The sequence below is a fragment of the Apodemus sylvaticus genome, chromosome 16 (assembly GCF_947179515.1).
Source record: "Apodemus sylvaticus chromosome 16, mApoSyl1.1, whole genome shotgun sequence".
NCBI lineage: Eukaryota > Metazoa > Chordata > Mammalia > Rodentia > Muridae > Apodemus > Apodemus sylvaticus.
Window position 1 is genome coordinate 26,312,310 of NC_067487.1, and position 16,088 is coordinate 26,328,397.

Here is a 16,088-nt window from a genome sequence, read left to right on the forward strand (position 1 = left end):
TGTGTTCTTTTGTGATAGGGATTTCTCACTCATGGTGAAATTCTTAGGCAAATGGATGGAAGTGGAGCCATTTCCTACAGAGATGTTCCTCAAGAAGGATCTTACAGCAGGCACAGCTGATGCTGTGCAAATGCTTAAAGGTGAGAACAAGGGCCCTGAAAGTTGCTGGGGACATTTCATTTCTTTTACATTACTTAAAAGTTTAGTAAAACTGATTCAAGAAGAAAAGAGGCTCTCCTCTCTAACTCTCATATTGTTCAAATAAAAATGAACACTGCTTACCCAAACTGAGTATATGTAATAAATAGTTTTAGAAAACAGAATTTGTGCTTAGCAAAGAGTATGTGCTTCATACATATTCCTATATTGATCTAAATGAAAAGGTGTTTTCCACTAATCCTCCTGCAAAAGGAAACCTAGCATGTGATACCAGTCACTTTCACCTAGCCTCAAAAATTCCAGGTATTTTATCTCTAAATACAGAGTGATGACACACTATTGTGTTGCTAAGAATACTCTAGTCACACATTAACAGTGAGGAAAGGTCTTTCCCTGTGGTTCTGTGAAGATACCCATGTTCATAAAGCAAAATAAATTAGTTTGATGTAATTTGGGTTTGAAAATTTTGTTGTCATCAAAATATTCTACAGCTTTTAAAATATTTTTAAATGCATGTGAATAGGCCTTTGTTAGTTTGTGTGTGTTGCCAGCAGAAATCATCATGGTATTACAACTCTTACAGCTGCAGTAACAGGTGGCTTGCAGCTGTGATGTGGGTGCTGGGAACAAAAGCTAGTCCTCTGTAAGAGTAGGAAGTTCTCCCAATGCTTAAGAGAGTTCACCTTGCCCAATCAAAAGCCTTTTGATGTTGTTGTTGTGTTTTGTTGTTGTTGCTATTTTATTTTGCTTTATTGTGTTGTTTTGATTTTAAATGGTACTTACAGACTTTAATTAAATTAACTTATTTCTAATTTTAAGTGAAAGGCTACGGAGATAGAGTGTTAGGCAAGTGAGTAAAGTTTTTTTTAGAGCAATAAGGATGTGAATTTGGTTCCCAGAACCTATGTAAAAGAGCTGGGTTGCTAACACAAATTTGTAATTGCAGGACTAAGGAGGTCAAGACAAACAATTCAGCAAAGGGCAATTCTCCTAAAGATGTAACATACTTGCTCCTTTGTACCATAAGACAAAATATATGCATGTGTGTTTATACACATATGTGTACATACACATATATCTTTCTAATTTCCTTTTTATTTTCTGTGTGTGCATGTATTTGTGCATGTGAATTTAATACTGGAATGTGCAAACTAAGGTTCACAAGGACAACATTTAGAAACTTCTCTCCTTCTTCCATCAAATTGAATTCTAGAACTGAACTTATTTGGACATCCGGCTTGTAAAGCAAACACTTTTATAAGCTGAGACATCTCTTTGGCTCTTTTCTTATCAGAGAAGATTCCCCTGCAGCAGATGGGAACATATACATGCACCCACAGCCTACTATTATGAGGAGAGTGAGAGACCTTGCAACACACAGTGCTAGATGGGATATCTCCATTAAATCACTCTCCTCAGAGTTTAGTGATAATCATGGTAATGAGTTCTGGCACCTGTGCTTAGATAAGATCACTGTCCAGATAAGATCAGGCAGAGAAGAGAAAGCCCTACTGAGAAAGGGAATTCTCTATTTAGCTCAGAGAAAGGAGAACTCATCTAGACATAGTGGACTTTGATCTTAATAGCACAATCTTCCAAAATTCTCTTATATATACAGACAGAATCCTAACATAACTGCCCTCTTAGAGGCTTCATCCAGGAGCTGATGGAGGCAGATGCAGAGAACCATAGTCAAACATTAGGCTGAGCTAAAGGAATATTGTAGAACATGGCCAGTAAGGAATGAATGAACCAGAGAGTTCAAGGACACCACAAGAAGACTTACAGAATCAGCTCTTCTTGGCTCACAGGGGCTCACAGAGCCCGAACCACCAACCAGAGAGCATGCATGGAATGGACCTAAGCCAGAGGCACAATGTAACAGATATGTAGCTTGGTCTTCATTCAGGACTCCTAACGGCAGGAACAGCAACTGTCTCTGATTCTGTGCCTGCCTTTGGATCTGTTCCCTTTAACTGGGCTGCCTGGCCTAGCCTCAATAGAAGAAGATGCAGCAAGTCATACTGCAACTTGATATAGCAAGGCTGGATGATATCCATGAAAGTCCTCTCCTTCTCTGTAGAGAAAAGGAGGTGGGAAAGGGAGGAGATAGAGAGGGACTGGGAGGAGATGATGTAGGGGAAGTTGTGATAAGGTTGTTAAATAAATAAATAAATAAATAAATAAATAAATAAATAAATAAATAAACTTAAAAATAAAAAATAAACAAATAAGTAAAAATCGCCATACCAAAAGATTTTAAGTGGAATTTCCCTGTGATGGAGCAACAATTTTCTTAGCTACCCTCCAAAACTTTAAGATGACAATCTATCCCTAAAAAGGTCATACAGGTGAGTGATAGAACATGGAGAAATCACGCTGATACTGACTTGGAAACTTCATCCCTAGTGACTAGTTTAAGATGCTGGGAACACTACAGAAAGAGAAAAGAAATCACAAGTCTAACACAGCTGTAAACCTTGCAACCTATACTAATGACAGGCCTGGCAAAATATGCCCAACAGTGGTGTGAACATCATGGAATAACCAGCCTCTTTCTTATTGGATTTAAATCTTGCCATGTAAGACGAAACCCATACCTGGCACTGTTACTGAGCTAAGAATCTATTGTTGCTAATTATATCACAAACCCAGAGTAAAAAAAAAAAATCTATTCCTATTATTCTTGTTGGAAAAGATATGAAACTGACTGTTTTTTATAAATTTTTTAAATCTTAATTATGTATGCCTTTTACATCTGTGGGTGTTTTGTATGCATACAAGAAGAGGGCTGTGTGGATAATTAGAGTTGGATTCAGGACCTCTGGAGGAGCACTCAGTGATATGAATCACAGAAGCATCTCTCCAGCCCCTAAAATGATGCTTAACGACTTGTGCTTATACCCATAGATTAATGCGTCAATCAAACCTCATCAGAGAGGCTTCTCTTTGTAGTACATGACAATTAACAAAGAGACCTGTAACTGTTCAAGGTGCAGGGAATAAGAGACTGTGTACTATTCAGCCCTAGATAGGACATCTATATACACTTCCTACTACCCAAACTGAGAGATTGTTTGTAGAGAGGTCAGGAAGAGTGCAATAGTCCATGGATGAGCAAAGGAAACACTGCTTTTGAAAGTGATAAATATCATGCAAATGTGAATTCACATAGGCTAAACCAGGAAACAATCCACCATAGAGAAACACACACACACACACACACACACACACACACACACACACACACACGAGAGAGAGAGAGAGAGAGAGAGAGAGAGAGAGAGAGAGAGAGAGAGAGAGAGAGAGGGAGAGAGAGAGGGGGGCAGAGAGACAGACACAGAGACAGACACAGAGACAGAGAGACACGGAGACAGAGAAAGACAGAGAGACAGAGAGAGACAGAGAAACAGAGACAAAGAGAGAGACAGGGGGAAAGATGGGTTTCAAGTCCTACTCTTACTAAAAAGCTGCTGCAAGTGGGGAAAGTCAGTTTTCTTTAAAGGCACTCTGTAGTAGTGTAGATGTAGTCCATCTTTAAAGGCATGGCCTCTGTAGGGGTTAACCTTCACTTTACCTTCCAGTGAAGACCACATCTCCAGGAGTTATATTTACATAATAAATTGAATTTAGCCTAAAACAGCATAATTTCACAGGCCAGAGAATGAAAATGAATCTGAGAGAAGTGGGGCAAGGGATAGGGGAACATGACCAAAACTTACTTGACAAAACTCTTCTTAAAGTAAAGGAAATAAGAGAGGGAAACCTGGTATTAATTATGTTGAACATTTTCAGTCCCACCACTGTGGAATTATAGGTTGACCCTTCAGGCTTTCTGGTTGGCCTCCTTAGCTTACTTGATTGAGCTTTAGACCAGTGAAAGATGATATTTCTGAAACCATGTCTAATAGTGGCTGAAGCGCCTAAAGGTTTCCCTTACCTTTCATAATCGCCCTCATAAACAGGTATCCCTACAAACTTAAATACACACACACACACACACACACACACACACACTTACATGAAATAGGCATATATTTCTATATATATAAGAGAGATAATGACATGCACAGAAGGCTTTTATTTGAACTCAGGATAAAATTTTCAGCAGAAAAGTTAATCTGGTGACCTTCACTGAATATATGATGCATGTCTGAGAAACCTTTTCTGGGATTGTTTGAATAACTAATGTCAATTATTATCTTAACTCTTCAAAAGGTCTCTGCTCATGACATGTCTAGTTTGTAAACCATATGTTTGTTTAGATTATTGCTGTTAGGTATGGTTGTAGTTTTTGAAATTGAGTATAGAACTAAACCAAGATTTCACATCTGAGGAATCTCAAGTGGCTTAAAAGACCCTAAAGAAATGATCAAAGTTATTAATGATGAGAGAAATGAAAATCAAAATGACCCTGAGATCCCACCTTACACCAATCAGAATGGCTAAGATCATAACTTTGGGTGACAACACATTTTGGATAAGATGTGGAGAAAGAGGAACACTCCTCCATTGCTGGTGGAATTGCAAACTGGTACAACCACTCTGGAAATCAATCTTGAGGTTTCTCAAAAAAAATTGCCATAGATCTACCTGAAAAACAAACTGTACCACTCTTGAGAGTATAGTCAAAAAAGTTGCCCCACCATGCTTTAAGGGGTAAGTGTTCCATTATGTTCACAGGAGTATGTGTTACACTATGTTCATATCAGCCTTGTTTGTGATAGCCAGAAGCTGGAAACAACCCAGATGTCCCATAACAGAAGAATGGATACAGAAATTGTGGTTCATTTACACAATGGAATACTACTCAGCTATTAAGAACAAGGACATCCTGAGTTTTTCAGGCAAATGGACGAAACTAGAAAATATCATCTTGAGTGAGGTATCTCATACCCTAAAGGACATTTATGGTATTAAGTGGATATTAGCAAAAGCAAAACAAAACAAAACAACAACAACAACAACAACAAAAAAAAAACCCTCAAGATTCAGTACAGAGAACTTAAAATGGTCAACAAGCTGAAGTGCCCAAGTGAGGGTGCCTCAGTCCCATTTGGGAGGGAGAAGAAAGCAATCCACAGGTGGGGAGGTAAGGAGGGACCTGGATGGTAAAGTGGACTGAGAGGAAGGGTAGGGGAAAAAGGGGGACCTGATCTGTTATTGGGTGAGGGAAAAGGACTGAAGCCCTGAGGGCCAGCAGAAAAAGAATGGAATCCAGCAACCTTGGGAGGTAGGAGGGCGGGAGACACTTAGGCATGTGCCAGAGACCTGGGAAGTGAGCAGGAGGGAGAGAGAACTTCTAGAACTTACAGAGCCTACCTCCAGCAGGAAGACAGGACATTAAATGAGGGAGTGGGTGTCCATCCCATAGCCACAACTTTGACTCATAATTGTTCCTGTATAAAAGAATTACAGGAATGGAAATGGAGAGGAGCCTGAAGAGAGGGTCCAACAACAGGTTTAAAGTGGGAACCAGCTCAAGGGTGGTCCCAAGGCTTGACACTATTACTGAGGCTATGTAGTGCTCACAAAAAGGGACCTAGCATGACCACTCTCTGGAAGACCCACCAGGCAACTGAGAGAGTCAGATGCAAATATTTGCATGCAGCCAATGGGCAGAAACAGCTGACCCCTGCTGTTGAATTAGGGAAAGACTGAAAGAAGCTGAGGAGAAGGGTGGCCCTGTAGGAGGACCAGAAGTCTCAATTATTCTTGACCCCTGAGATCTCTCAAACACTGGATCATCAATCAAGCAGCATATACCAGCTGACATGAGGCTACCAACACACATACAGTAGAGGATTGCCGGGTCTGGATTCAATCAGAGATGATACACCTAACCCTCAAGAGACTGGAAGGTGGGGTGGCAAGTGGCAGACATCCACATGGAGACTGGGTTGCAGAAGAGTTATGGAATGTGGAACAGTTGGAGGTGGACAGAGGTGGGGAATACATTATGGAGTGTTAAAAATATAAATTAATTAATAAAAAAGTGAAGACAGGCCAGATGGTGGTGGCACATGCCTGTAATCCCAGCACTTGGGAGGCATAGACAGGCATATTTCTGAGTTTGGGGCCAGGCTGGTCTACAAAGTGAGTTCCAGGATAGCCAGAGCTACACAGAGAAATCCTGTCTCAAAAAAAAAAAAAAAAAAAAAAAAAAAAGAAAGAAAAAGAAAAAAGAAAAAAAGAAAAAAAAAGACAGACTGGCAGTAATCCTATTCTATTTTACATTTTCTGGCAGCTAACATTCTCCATTACAAAACTCCTTGAAGATGAGTTGATAGCAAATTCTCCCCTCATTCTGTAGCCTTATGAAAAATGTTCCTGTATAGTTATAGGATTACAAAAGTGGGCTATTTGCCTGAAAACTCTATAGTAATTGAAAGTCAATAACAAATGACTCCTGAGGCCCAAGATGTTTTGTTAATGAGCTCACACATTACAAGGAATATCAGCTGGAATATATGCACCTTTCAGTTCACATACATCTTTCAGTTAATAATTGGATAAGGTAGCATTCATTCTGATTGCAAAAATATGATTAATGACATTTTGATGGTTATGAATCTTTTATCTGTTGAGTAATTTTATGCAATTATTATGTATGAACAAGGCATGAACTTCACCCATTACACAGGGCATTTCCCTATATTTTTCTATTCAGACATACAAATAGGGTTTTGGACTATTCTATTCCTATGTAATGGCAAACACTGTGAAGTTCAGAATTCTGGGAATTAAGCAATATATCACAGCAAGGCTTAAACCAATTACTGCAGCGGCTGATTTGTTTTCACCAGCTCCTGTTTAGACAGGTTCTGAGTCAGCAGTATAATTCCTATTAACAGACTGAAATATGAATTTGAGTGAAATGGCCCAGGAATAACCAATACAGTATTTGAAGGGGTGGTGGCACAAGCAGTCCAAGATAGCTCTTACAAATCAGCTGCTCTATGGTAAGAGAACTTGCCATGACAAAAGTAAGCATACATTGTAATAGGACACTAATCAATCATGGCTCCTTAGCAGGAGCCTCTGGAGTCTTCATCTCCAGCAGTTTTCTAAGAATTACAGATTACTTGAAACACAATTGCTAACACTAGTAAAAATTTTTACCACCAATGTAGCACTTCAAACATACTGAAATATATAGATTGTTTCTTAACTGGGGATAGAGAAGCACCTGGAAAGGCAGCACACTTAGGTTCCATTACGACTTGATGTACTGAGGACCAGCATTCTGCAGTAGGTCAGAATGTCTCCCCTGTAAAAAAATCTATTCCTTAGCAGGTTGCTTCTTGTTTCAATGGTCAAAAACTGAAGGCAGAGTCTTCCCTCTATTTCTGTCCTTGCCATTTTGCAGTACAAACTATTCGTAGCTTGCCCTAGACCCCAAAATACTTCTTGATCATTGATAGGAACTCAAGATGGAGGATATGTTAAATATGTATAGATTGTAAGGCTATGATTAAGAAGGGAAATGAGAATTTGGGAAAACAGTTGATGAGAAATATTTAATCATCAAAGTAAAGTTAAAAAGAAATTAAACAGAAGTTATAGGGAAATATTTCCATATTTGTGGATTCTTGTAGAGTATCATTTTTCTGATATGCCAACTTAAAGTTCATGTATAGTGGTCTAACTAGATGGCATACAGACTAAGAAACAAACAGTAAGAAAATATCAGTTCTTGTGGAAAAGGCAATTCTAAAACTGTGCTTCAGTGTCATTGTGGCTACTCACGTGGGCTCCAGGGAAATCAAGTAGACAGACAGACAGACAGACAGACAGACAAAAACCCCAAAACTCTAATATCCAATAATTTACTCAATGTGTTCAGAAACCTCTGTATCAATAGGAGGAAATTATTGGAAAATCTCTTGGCTAAATATCTCCAAAGATGAATCAGGACAGCACACTAGCTGAACTCTACTGGCACAATTCATGTCTGAATTCTCTATTAGGGCTAACTTTCATTTTTTTCTTCAACTTTGTGAATTATGGACTAAATTAGAAACATACAATAAGTTATAGAAAAGGAAGGGCAGAAAAAAGTATACTCCATACTATACTCCAATATAATAACAACAACAATAAGAATATTAATTTATTTCTTTATAGCCTACATCACTATGTATTTATACTAAAATACATATATTTGTTATCAATTTATAAAAAAATACCAACTGACCCTTTATGAATAAAAAGCAGATGCCAGGCAGTGGTGGCGCATGTACTTAATCCCAGCACTTTAGATGGAGAGGCAGGTGGATTTCTGAGTTCAAGGCCTGCCTGGTCTACAGAGTGAGTTCCAGGACAGCCAGGGCTACACAGAGAAACTCTGTCCTCGGAAAAAAAAACCAACAGAACAAAACAAACAAACAAAAACAAACAAAAAGAGCAGAGAGGTGCTCTGCTCAAATTGAAATAGGTTTTTGTTGTTGTTGTTGTTTGCTTCTATAATGACTCAACAATCTGAACTTCCATCCTCAGTAGAAGGAAAGAACCAGTTCCAGAATGGTGTCTTCTAATCTCCAGATGAATTCTAAGGTATGCAAGAATCCATATGCATACAAAAAAGGGAGTTAATAGGTATCATTTTAATAAGTCAGCTATGAAACATCTCTTCTTCCAGGGCTTGAGGATGACTGCAGATGAACAGAAGAAAAGACTGTAAGAGAAAAAGCTACTGCATGATTGCATCCAAACGGGGTTCTGTGGACATTATAGAGCTTATGTATAACACAACATCCACTGCTGTGATGGTGAGCACAAGATCTGTACAAGATTAAAGCTAAGGAAACTGCAGCATGAACAGGGCACATGCCATGGAGTCCACTGAGTCCCACCTTTGGGAGAAGCTACTAGGGAGTCCTGGCTCCTGGAGGAGGGAGTCAGTTGACTTTGTGGAAGGGAGAGCCCTCAGAGGCTACTCATGTTTCAGTGCATGGCCCTGTTCTTACACAATTCTGAGTATTCTAAGTGTTTATTCTAGATAAAGTATGGATGAAGTTGAAAAGGAATAGTGGTAGAGAGTCTGAGAGAGAAATTGGAGGGTAGGTGATGGGGATAGCTGATAACTAACCTTGTTAAATTAAATTATTTTTAGAAAGGAAAGATTTGATCTTGATAATGTGGAAGGAGAAAGATCCCATGGGCAGATCTACATGTTTAAATACACAAGTCCTCAGGTTCAGTGTGATAATTTCATATAGTTAACCTCAAAAGAACAAGGCCTTCGAAGCAAATACGTTACCTTCATCTTCTACAGGAAATTTTTGTTGTTGTTTCTATCATTCTCTTGTACTGTTTTCAGATGTATTTTATATTTTGGTATAAAAAGTGATATGTGTTACTTAATTTTTGGTGACATTGAATGGATCATAGTGGATTACTAAAAGTATTCTGTTCTAAGTCAAAACATTGACCCTTCAGTGTGACTAGTGTTACTGTTAAAAGTATCTCTATTGCAAGCATCATGCAAAATAAGGATTCTTTTGTGCCCAGGGCTTTTAAATCTCTTCTAGACTAGAGATTGGAAAATAAGTATTTTTGAGTCTATTCTAGACAGGCTTTGGAGGTAACTATAGGTCTCCTATTTTTAAGCATAATTACTCTGAGGATATGAAAATACTACTAAGTGTGAAAAATAAACAAAAAAAAAACCCCATACTCATGTAAGGATTAACATCCTAGAGAGGAGTCGATGCATAATTTTAAAGTGAGCAAGTCAGATCAAAGGACCAATGATCTTACTTGTTTTTTCTTTGTATAATATGGTTTCTGATTTTGAATTTTTATGAGGTTTGTGTGTGTGAGTGTATGAGTGTGTATGTGTTTCTTGTGCTCTTTCTCTTTGTGTTTCTTCCTTTTTCTTTTTCTTTCTTTCTTTTTTCCTACCTTCTATTTAAATTGTTTGTATTTGCCTGTATTATAAAGGGAATGTGGGTGGGGTTGAATATGTGAGGATGTAGGTGGGAAGTGAAGTCCTAACCAGAATATATTGTATGGAAAATTTACTTTTAATAAGAAAACAAACAAGCAAAGAGACTTGCTTACCACAGTCTTAATACATATAGATCAGAACTCCTGCATCTAAGGCTCAGGAATCATTCTTAAGGGCAGAACAAAGAGGTTGCAAGAGCATGAAAAACACAGTGTTTGTTGGAAGTTTGTAATTCCTACAATTGTCAGAAGCAATGGCTGCAAGTCTTACCAACATGGATGTCTGCATATAACCTGAACAAAGATGATGCCAATTGTCATTCTAACATAGCAAGTCAAGAACCCTCCATGTTGCATTAAGAATTACAGGCAACCAAGGAACACTGAGGGGAGGAGAATTAAAGCCCCAGGTAAAAAAGAGCACATCTATTGGTTATCTGATACAAAGTGGGCTGTCCTGAAATCATACACATACATGTAATGCTATATGAAGTGATTTGATGTTTGTAATTAAATAAAAAAGAGTAAGGCAGTGTACATGGATCTATCTGGAGGGAGAAAATAGAAGGAAGAAATTATGCAATTATATAAATCTCAAAAATAAAAGAAGAATAAAAATGAATTTAGATGTAACAAACTGTTCTTGGGAAAATCATATGAATTATGGATATATGTTGGAAATATTAAATATCCCAAACATGTTCTCTAAAGTAGTAAGGGCTACATATTTCTTAGGTACCTAAAATGGGTGGTGAAGAACACATCCCATAATGATTCCAAAGGCTTTATACATACATTGTACTTCTCTGCTTTACATTTTGCTCCAGGTTTGTGTGTGTTAGAAACCATTATTTAAAATTTATTGTCTAAAGTATCTTTGAACCAAATTCTCAAACAAAATCAAGCTATTTTGCTTAACTTTGGCATACAATATTTATCTTTGCTTAATTAGATTTGTGGTGACCTAATGTTGACTTCAAACTCTAACACTTCTTTCTCCCTCCCTGTGTCCTTTCTCTGACTTTGTCTCTCTGTCTCTCTTTCTCTGTGTCTTTCTGTCTCTCTGTTTCCCTCTCTGTCTCTCTCTTTGTCTCTGTCTCTGTCTCTTTCTCTCTCTCTCACACACACACACACACAGACACACACACACACACACACACACACACACACACACACACAATAATGTTTTTAGTAACATCAACTCTAGCACGTGTTCTGGAAAAAACAGAAGGTAATTCTCTACTAATTTGCTGTTTTCAAGTAAATCTCACTAATTAAACCAAAATGTCTCATTTGTAACAAATAGGTATATAGGTTACAAAGAAAATAAAGTAGAAATTTGAATGGTAAGCAGGTGAAAAAACTAAAGTCAATTAACTAAATACATAATTAGGGGATAGTTTACATGAGCATCTTTAATATCCTATGTAGTATAAAGTGTAAAACATGTCCTCCTGTGCTTTCTTCTCTATAATTTTAGTATCGTCAATATTTATAGAAGCTTTATTATAATTCTGGCATATTTTCTTTCAGTTTTTATTGTAAAACATTAAAGTTTATATCCAGCAATGCATCAAGTACTCTTCTTAAGAAAACTTATTGTGGCAATAATTTGACTTTTATAGGGGCATTATATAATTTGAATCAATTATTGCACAGTAAATTGGAAAATATGACTGTTATTATATTTCTTTATTGTACTTCAAAAATATTTAAAACTAAAATAAAGTGCATGTGGTTTGTCCATGATTGCACTTCTAGTGTTTGTCCTTTATAACATCATCATGGATGCTGTCTTAATGAATGACAGTTTTCAATACATACAAGTAATTCTTATGGGCTACTTTTTATGTTTTTAGAAACATTTATGTAAGTAATTAAAAAGAGAATGTAAAAGCAAATGGCACTAAGTGGAGGGAGGAAATGGATGAGTAAAATGATGTAATAAGATTATAATATTTAAAAAATAAAAATTCGACTATGAATACTTATAAGATTATTGAAAAATGGCTTCAATAAAAATCTCTATTCCACATACCTATTTATGCCTTGTCCATAAATACCTTATGCAATGTCTTTGTTTATTAATCATATGTAAAGGCAGTCACAAACTAGTCTTCATCATACCCCTGACATTGACTTCAAATCTGATATTTCAGAGCATGCATTACTGGTTACTAGGTATTCCAAGTCAACTCTTAAAAGGTTATGGCTGCCTTACTTCATAATCAAATGATATGTCTGGTGCTGGATTATCTGCAAGAAAAAGAGGTTTATTTAGTATACTATGAAGCTAGCTGAAGCCCCAAGTAGTACAGTAGTGGATGCTGGCTGCATCATATGTTGGATGATACCAAAAATAGACTCAAGTCCTAAACAATAGAACATGAGGGTGCACAGAATAAACTTGTCTTCTGATTTTAGAGCAATCTCATTTGTTAGGAACTGGAATGGCAGAACACTGTAAATTCTGTAGTATTCTCTAAGAACAAATTGTTTTGCCCTAAGTACCTCTTAGTTATTAAAAGGGTTCAAATGTTTTAATAACTCTATATTGAGGATCAAGCTCCCCATGTGTGAGCCACTGGAAGACAAACATGGACCTAGTTAACCAATAGCAATGACTATCAGAGAATGCTCTGTTATACTCAACCACCTAATGTTCCTCTCTCATCTTTCATTTTACAGCACACTCTGCTTTGACATGTTGTATTGCATTTTGTGAATTTATCATATCAAAATCTATGTTTCTGACATAATTTTATTCCATATATCTGTATATCTGTACCTCTACTCTTTCTATTTTTTTTGTATGCTCTGAAAGCAACAATCATATTGAAGCACTTGGGTTTGTGTTGTGGCTTTGCAGTTAGGACCTATGGCTCTCTAGTCTAAAAATATAGTAATATGACACTTAGTTTGAAAATACAAGTAAATTCTTTAACTCACATTCTTAAAATATATACGTGTCTGCTGGTTGTCTTAAATATACAGAAAGTTATACATAAATCAAAGGAATGCTCTATTATTTTCAGTGCTTATAAAGACCTCCATGTTTGTTTCTTCAGTGTGTTGTGGATCTGTATTTTGTTATGTGTATTGTAGTATGTGTGTAGTGTAGAAACCTTCATGAATCGGTATTTGCACATATTCATGGATGCCTGTGCAAGGAGGTCAGAGGTTGACTTCTGTGTCTCCCACAGTCATTCTCCACCCTTATATTTTGAGCTAGGATCTTGCACTGATTCTCATCTGCCTGTGTCCCCACCCTTTCATACCCCTCTCTGACTTAATGATTGGTATCATTATTCCTTAACTTGTGGCCTCCTTATAAAAGGAGTAATAAAATTCTACTCCTTATTTTTTGTACTGGCGATTGACTACTAATTATCTCAACAGAATTAAACAGCTATAATGACAAAAAACAAACTTTAGTTTAGCTCCAAATCAGTTACACTGTGTAAGAACATATTCAGATTTTTTTTGAAGAATAGTATACAATTGAATATTATATGACATTGAATAATTTTTATTTATTTATTTCTATAAATATGTATTTTTCCAATTAGCTATAATGAAATAATAAATTTCCTTTCACTTAAGTGTAACAATTGGATTTGATTGTTGAATTTTAATGGAACTGACAAAATTTTAAAGCATTTCCTGGTTGGTGTTTTCATGTTTGTTTTCCCTGCCTTGGAAAAAGATGATGATTCTTTGAATTTTGGAACTGCCCTCCTGTGGTGACAGTAATGAGTTAAATTACTCTGTTTGAAAGAAAGCTAAATAAAATTTATAATTATAGTCATTCTGATAAAATTTCGTAGTGTCAGGTGTTTACTGTGTCATGTGTGTCTTCATAAAATGCAATTTGCATAATTTATAATGGACTGTTATACTCTCATCATAGTAAGCAATTATCTACTGTAAGTGAAAACAAAATATCACTAAATTTCTCAGCAATTCTAATGGTTGTCTCACTCTATTTAAAATTATTAGACTGACTGCATGAAATGTGCACCCCAACCCTTTGATGTATTAATTCCTAGTTTTAAAATTCACTGAAAGTGAGTAATTGTGAAATACCCTGAATCTACAGCATTTTAATTTCCCATTGCTTCCGCTGCAAATTACTGCAATCTTATGATCTTAATACAACATGAACGTCATTATCTTATTGTACTTTAACTTCATAAAGTTTGACATGCTTCACTAAGGTTGAACTAAAGTAACACGGAGGCTGAATTACATTATGGATGGTCTGAGCATAACTTCTTTACTGGCTTTGTGAATATTTTATAAAGGGCTAGAGAAAGCACAGAGCAATTAAAAACACTTCAGGCACTTATAAAAACTCTTAGAATGTTTCCGCCGCACCATTGAGATGGTACAACCATTCAGTTAATGGAAGTATAATAATACAATGCTCCCTTATGACCTCGGGAGATAACTCTGCATATCACACGCACACACACACACACACACACACACACACACACACACCACACTGAGTCTATTTGTATTGTGTTGATATTCCTAAATACGGGGCCTGGTTGTGAATGTGACTATTATACCTAGTACCACTCCACTGAAGAAAATAAATTCTTCTTCTCCAATTGGGTATCCGTTGCAAGTTGGATTTTAGTGAGTTGTGGGACTTTTTGCCCCCTTCATCTTAACTGTACTGGGATTTTGCTAGCTATGACTTGTACAAAGCTTGGACAAGCCAGCCCAGTCTCTGTGGGTAATTCTGCATCATACCTGCTTTCTCTGGAAGATATTTTATGTTTGGAGTCACCCGCTACTTACTGCTCTTCCAATACTTCCTCTATATAGAGCCATTATATTTGAGGGGAAATTTTGATAAACACATCTCATTTAGAACTGAGTGCTCCAAAGTCTCTTACATTCTGCACATTGTCTGGTTTTGGATTTCTTGATTAATCCCAGAAGCATCTCTTATGACGATTCTGTGGTGCACTGAATTATGGCTACTGCTATATATCATTGAGAGTAAATTTACTACTGTAGTCCTTCAGCAGAATGATAGTGGCAGATTTTCCACTAGGGGCAACCCCTATGGAATCTCAAGTTTTTGGTCACTTAAACAATGTCAGGTATGGGTTTCGTTTAATGGGCTGATCGCTTAAATGTGATTAAAATTGGCTGCTTATTTTCATAACATTTGTGGCCCTCATCCAATATATCTTGCAGTCAAATTGCTATTGTAAAACAAAGAATTTGGGATGGTTGATACTGATTATTTCCTTTACCTAGCACTGTTTTTACATTTACCTTATGGTACCACAAATGCTAGACCATAGGAATGAAACATCTATACTTATGTACAAGACACTGTGCAACTAATATAAAGATATTCATGTTTTAATCATGTGCCGTTTCAAAGAAAAAATAAACGTACATTTTTAAAAATGCATATACACCTGCATTTTGGAAATAAATGCTATAAATCATTTGGTAAAAACAGTTTTGAAATTGATACTCTCTGAGTAAATTTTTGAAATAAGGTGTAAGTATTTACAACAGCTATACCTGAGTGGGTAAGAGGTTTAACTCCAAATAAGTCAGATTTTTTTAAGAATATGTAAATTGACGAGGATGCTGTAGTCATGAAATATAAACATCAGTGTGGTACTACCCTAATTATTGGCAGGTGATATGTCCAACTATTTAACAAAATTTGAACAGGTAAAATAAAACAGACATCAATGTTAATATTCTATTTCTTTATAGTCATAGAAAATAATTAAGATCCCTCTCTGGTTTCCAGATTTTTCTGTTATTATTCTTTTATGAGGAAAATAGACTAACTTATTTATAAGTGCAGACATTTTAAAACGGTTCAAATATTAAAGCAAAGTAAATATCATTTGATATGTTTTCCATCTCTGATATGAAGAACATATTCTAATACACCATAAAGATTCAATTAACCAATTATCCATCTCTAGCCTACT

The 16,088-nt window shown here is 36.5% G+C and overlaps 1 protein-coding gene across 1 annotated transcript in view; it reads right to left on the minus strand.

Annotated features, from left to right (window-relative positions):
* Cdh9 (cadherin 9) overlaps positions 1-16,088 on the minus strand; it is an 83,249-nt gene that overhangs the window by 47,025 nt on the left and 20,136 nt on the right. The window lies entirely within an intron of this gene.